Here is a 6,043-nt window from a genome sequence, read left to right on the forward strand (position 1 = left end):
ATAGGTTTAGTTATCATGCTTTGCCAATCTTAATATCTTTTTCATCGAATGATATTCGAGATAGGATGATAAGATCTTTTGAGTTTGTTTATTATGTGATCTAGTCTTTCTTACTTCGATAGTGGTTCTACGCATTTTGCAATGAAGAGCCATCAAGTTAGCAAACATGTGATCCACCAAAGTTCAATAAAGAACTCATTAATATAAACAACTCTGTTTTATTTCTTCTTAGGCAATAAGTACTTTTACTTCAACTGTTTAGGTTGCTAGTGATGCTTTGTTTGGATTTACTTATCCAAGCAGTTCACAGACATGTGGAAGACTTTCCAGCTGTATCTTAGAACATAGAAATTAATATTTTAATTTCCCACGCAACAACTCATGGTCTCCAACCCATGTTGCCATTTCAAAACACGATGCTCTATAGCTCGTCCTTATCAATGGTTAACTCCAAGGGAATCTTGCTTGATCCTTTGCCAGTGTTTATGCGTGTAGCATCAATATTTAGCATATCTTTATTTACTTGAATCAAGAACTATTCCTATGTACCTTTTTAAGTACCATAAGTTTTTCTTGATCTCAATCTAGTTGATCTTTACTTAGATCAATAGAGATTGGTATATGTTCGTCATGCCTAAAGTCATACGATACGTTTTTGGCGATCCTCATATTATATCATACATGATAAATTCTTTTGCAGAATAATTCCTAATTGAATTCTATTCATGTAACTTTAGCTTATCTAGTTTCAGTAGATACTAAATTCAGCTAAATTCTTTGACATATAATATAGGTTAAGAATCTCATTTAGACTCTTTGATGTTTAACTTAGTAAATGCTTATACATAGTTCAAACATCCTTTACTTAGATTTATTCACATGGGTCAAATATCTCCAATGGAGACTTTCGTGTTTGATTTAGTAAATGCCATTACTTAATCCAAAACAATATCATAAGATCTTTGTAAATAGATCTTAATACCAAGTATGTACTAAGTTTCGCCATGGTCCATCATTGATGAATAATTTCAAATCTAAGTCATTAGCATTTGAATGTTATTTCAAAATAGAGAGATATGTGTGTAATACACATAGGACCAATTAAGTTTTAAGTACTCCCACTAAACTTCTTATATATCTATAAGAATCATGTATATTTTATGAAACTAAAATACTTATTAGCTTCATTAAAATATAATTCCAATTCCCAATTGCTTGCTTAAATCTGTACTTAGATTTTATAAGCTAGCTTTCTCTTTCAAGCATTTATTTGGATCCACAAATCCTATGACATATCATGTACATAGTTTATTCCAACATTTGATTGAGGAATACGTTTTGTCATCCAATTGCTATATGTACCAATATGCAATCATTGCTTGAATTATAGACTTGAGCATTACGATTATGCATGAGGTTTCAACACAATTCACACCATGAATTTGCTTGTAACCTTTAGCAACTAATCTTTGTGTGTGAACACAATTCCATGTTTGATGGTTTTTATCCTTAAAACAAACTTGCAACCAATAGGTGTGAAACTATTCTTGCAAATCAACAAAATTTCAATTTTGTCATCAAAACATTGAGTATGTTTTATGGCCTTTAACCAATTAAACATATAGTCTATATATGGCCTCTAACCATTTTAGGGAATCTATATTTCGTCATAGCTTTCTTACAAGTCACAAACTCATTGATCTATATGATAATAGTTTGACTGCAAGTTGTAGGTTTCTTCACTATTTAATAGAAGAATCTCATAGTTTCATTGACCTGATCTCTATGTTTCTTCACTATCTAATAGAAGAATCTCATAGTTTCAGTGACTTGAATTCTATGCCTACTTGGGTATAGAACATCAAACAATAGAATATCAACAGGAACTTTGAGAGTCCTTTGAATATTCTATTCTCTTTGAAGCACTTGTAAAGTCTTCTAAGAGATGTCTATTCTTTAAAGCCACTTCTAAAGTCCTTAAAGAATAAGTTCGGATTTTCTGAAGCACTTCGAAAAGCCTCCGGAATGTCCGTTTATGTTTGTTGTTCGCCTCGAAAACTTTCGAGGTCTATTTTCTCCCACTTGTCATTTTGGAAACGAATTTCCAAAAGGACATTATTTCGAGCAAACAAACATTATGTTCTCAAAAATTCGTGGTAGAAACAATACCCTTGTGTTTCATTTGAATAAATCATAATGAAACATATATCTATACTTGAGCCTTAGTTTGTCGAATGACAAACACTAAGCTCCCACTGAGTTTTGCAACTCTCTAGATATATTTTATGAAAAGTTATTCTGAAATTACTTTTCAATAGCTTTGACGAATTTGGTTTAGTTTGGTGGTAGTTGAGCATTTTGTTTTAGAAATTATAGGAAAAGTCTTTATGATCCATCATTGATCGAATCAAGTACTAATTGACTTCGATTATTCCAACTAAGATATGCCATATCTTATGGACCTAGATTGTGAAATTACAACACACAATCATTGATAATCATATTTGGTCTCAAGTAATCATCAACATGATCTAACCTAGATCTTTATGATTTCTTGCCAAGTGGATTTTATACTTCGAATCTTTGAAATAGCCAAACAGATTCAACTTATATCACATTTGAGTAAATAAACCTATATTCACTCAAATCCATGTGAAATAATAAAGTCATAAAATCTTTCTTTAGCTTTGTACTCTATTGTCTAGGCGTTCTAACAAAAGTTCATATCTTTTGTTACTTTCAACAAGTAAGACTAGTTGTCTTAAAATGATCTAGAAATCAATCAACTTTCAAAAGTCCATCAAAATAGAGCTTATGAATGTTAACTTGTTGATATGGTCTAAGCAACAATGCCAAAGATTAGTGGAACTCAAATCAAGGGGTTGATTTGAACCTAGTAAAGTTCTTTAAAGAGTTGTTTGTTTTAATCAAGCATATTGACTCAACCTGTAATTGACCATTTCATTCAAATAAACAAACAAACATTGTTTTTGTTTTTCTTGAATGTGAGTCTTTCTGTGTTTGAAGCAGAAATTTAGGTATGCTGATTATGGAACAAAATAGCCATTAAGTTCCAGCCTTTGAAAGGACTTAAAACAAACTTAGATGACCCTACAATTAATGTAGCATTGTCATGCTTCATTTCCCACTTGTAGGTCATTAGTGTATCCTAGCTTCCATTGTTTGAGTTATTACCGAAGTAAGAACCTCAAGCGGTATATGATACCAAGGAAGTTTGATTGCTAGGTCACTTCTCTTTAAACATAAACTTATAGGTAGAAACGGAATCGTAAATTCCTTTCATTTGTTCCTTGTTTCCTATTTCTTGTACCCTTTCTCATAGTCTTAAGAATTGAATTCTATAGTGTTGACTTTTATACTTTGTTAGACATGTCCGATGTCATTCCAACAGAGTTCTTACCATTTTATTTATGTTGAATAATCTGTTTCAACTAGATGATCTTACCAGAAGCTTCTAAAGTTCTCTAAGCATCAATCTATTCGAATGTCTAGGGACTAGACTCATTCGAGAATTAAATGGACAAAGATATTAGGTTGTTAACCATTGGTAAAGCTGAGTGTTTAAACTCAATGCTTTATGATCTCAAAACTACATTGTATTTTGAATTCACAAGAACCAATCGGTTTGCCATTCGACTTTGATACTCGAAAACAACCATAAAAGTCGCTAAAAGAAACGTACATTTTAAATCGCTCTTTTTCTCTCATTTCCGTGAATCGTTCTTGAATTCACTACCAATCGAGGAAATTTACTGTTACCTTTCTAAAAGGATTTATTGCAGTGCAAGATATTCAATTATAAAACAATAATTAAAACATACATTGAAGCATGCAAAGTCTAAACATTTATCATGAGTAATAACTTGAAAAGCAATCATGCAATTTAAACAAGTTATTAGCATTTTATTCGAATTTATTGTTCCGGCAGGTGTGAATAAAATGATTCCAAGATCCTAAAACCATTGAAGAATTAAGCACAGTTTGTCGACTTAATCCTAAAACATTTTAGGTAAGCAAAAGCCTTTTGCTAATAGTCTAGAAACTATTTTTGGTTGATAGGCACGTCTAAGAACTTATTAGGTAAACCTATCGATTTTGCCACGACATAAAAGGACTCCTTACTTATATCGTTGAGTTTCACCAAAACTAACATGTACTCACAATTATTTGTGTACCTTGCCCCTTTAGGACCAATAAGTAACACCTCGCTGAGCGAAAACTATTACTAGATTGATGTAAAGGATATCCAAGCAAGTGTATATTTTGGCATGGCACCTTTTAACTCAATTTTTAAGTTTGGAACTTAAGGCTCTTACTATGTTGGTTAGATTTTAAGTGAACTAAAATCCTTAATCATGCAACATAATCAAGCTTTTGATCTCATGCATTTTAAGACATATTTAAAAGCAATAAATAACTTAAAACATGCATAAGATAAATGTGATCTAGTATGGCCCGACTTCATCTTGAAGCTTTAACTTCAAAGTCCGTCTTGAAAATCTCCGTGGGCGGCACCATTTTCTTCAAATAGGATAAGCTATAATTAAAACTAATTACAAGTATTTGATGGTACGCAGACCATATTTGAATTGAAAAACAACTTTGGTACTTTAGTCCAATTACATTCAAATTAATGGTACGCAGACCATATTTTCTATCCTATTTGGGCCATACTAGTCACTTCATAACCTGCAAAACAGTACATATACAATATATACCATTCACCCATTCATTATCATGAATGGCCCACATAGCTGGTTAGTAAAACACATTATGCATCACGTAAACATTTGCAGCAATTAATCAAGGGCACCAATAATCTACCAATTATTCAGTCCTTATTAATTCTAATCAAGTTGTTTTAACCTTAAGGATTTGTAGACCTAATCAAGAGTTTATGACTAAAAGGGCTCCCACTTAAACCAATAAATTCATATGCTTTACTAATTTTAAACATAAAAATGTATTTCTAGTCTAACCGGAAACATACAAATTTAATTAAAATTTAAAGCTCATATAAATTTATAATTGAATCCAAAAGTTTAATTTAATTTCAGTCGTATTTAAATTAATTCATGATTTTAATTTTAGTAAAATAATTAGAATAAATAAAATTTATTATAATTACAATATTCAAAATTAAAATCCAAGAAAATAATTTAAATTATTAATTTTGAAATTAATTAAAATTACGTAAACTGAAAAATTTCAAATTAAAATTTCAAAACGATCCAATCGCAACGCAACAACCCCACGCAACGTACGCCCATGGGCCACACGCGCACAGCCATCGCTGGCCATGTGCGCGCAGCCCATGCGCTGCGTCGCATCGCTGTTGCTGCTTTCCTTCGCAAGCCATCACGCGAGCTGGTGCTCGCTGCGCGCGCGCTAGCGCTCGATGCACGCGAGCCATCGCTCGCTGCGTTCGCTCGCCAGCGCTCGCTGCGCGCGCTTGCTAGCGCTCGATCCTGCGAGCCATCGCTCGCTGCGCTAGGCATCGACGCTGGGCGTAGCGCTCGTGGCACGCGAGCTTGCGCTCGCTGCGCGCGAGGCTCCGCACGTTTGCGCGAGGCAGTGCGCGTTGTGGCGCAGCTCGCTTGCTGCCCACACGCGACTGCTGTGCCTTGCTTTCGCCCTCGCCCATTCGTCCATTGCTCACAGCCCACGACACAAGGCAGGGCTGCTGCCTTGTGCTCGTGCACCATGGCCTTGCTCATTGCATTCGTGCCGCATGGGCGACGAGCTCCCTTGCTCGTCGTCACATGCCCGCACTATACAACACCCCTTAAGGGTAACACGTAGCGTCCATTGCTTTGTGCGTGCAAGTTATATGAACGAATCGCATAAAATTTAAAAAATTTATATTTAAAATTAATGACAAATTAATAAATAATATTAATTTCATAATTTTAGGGCGAAAAATCGAAAATTTATTATTCAATTGATTTCCGATTAACATGGATTCAAGTCTAGGTCATAAAAATTTAAAATTTATCATAAATTTACAATTTTTTTTTATGGT

Source organism: Spinacia oleracea, chromosome 5 (assembly GCF_020520425.1).
Source record: "Spinacia oleracea cultivar Varoflay chromosome 5, BTI_SOV_V1, whole genome shotgun sequence".
Classification (NCBI taxonomy): Eukaryota; Viridiplantae; Streptophyta; class Magnoliopsida; order Caryophyllales; family Amaranthaceae; genus Spinacia; species Spinacia oleracea.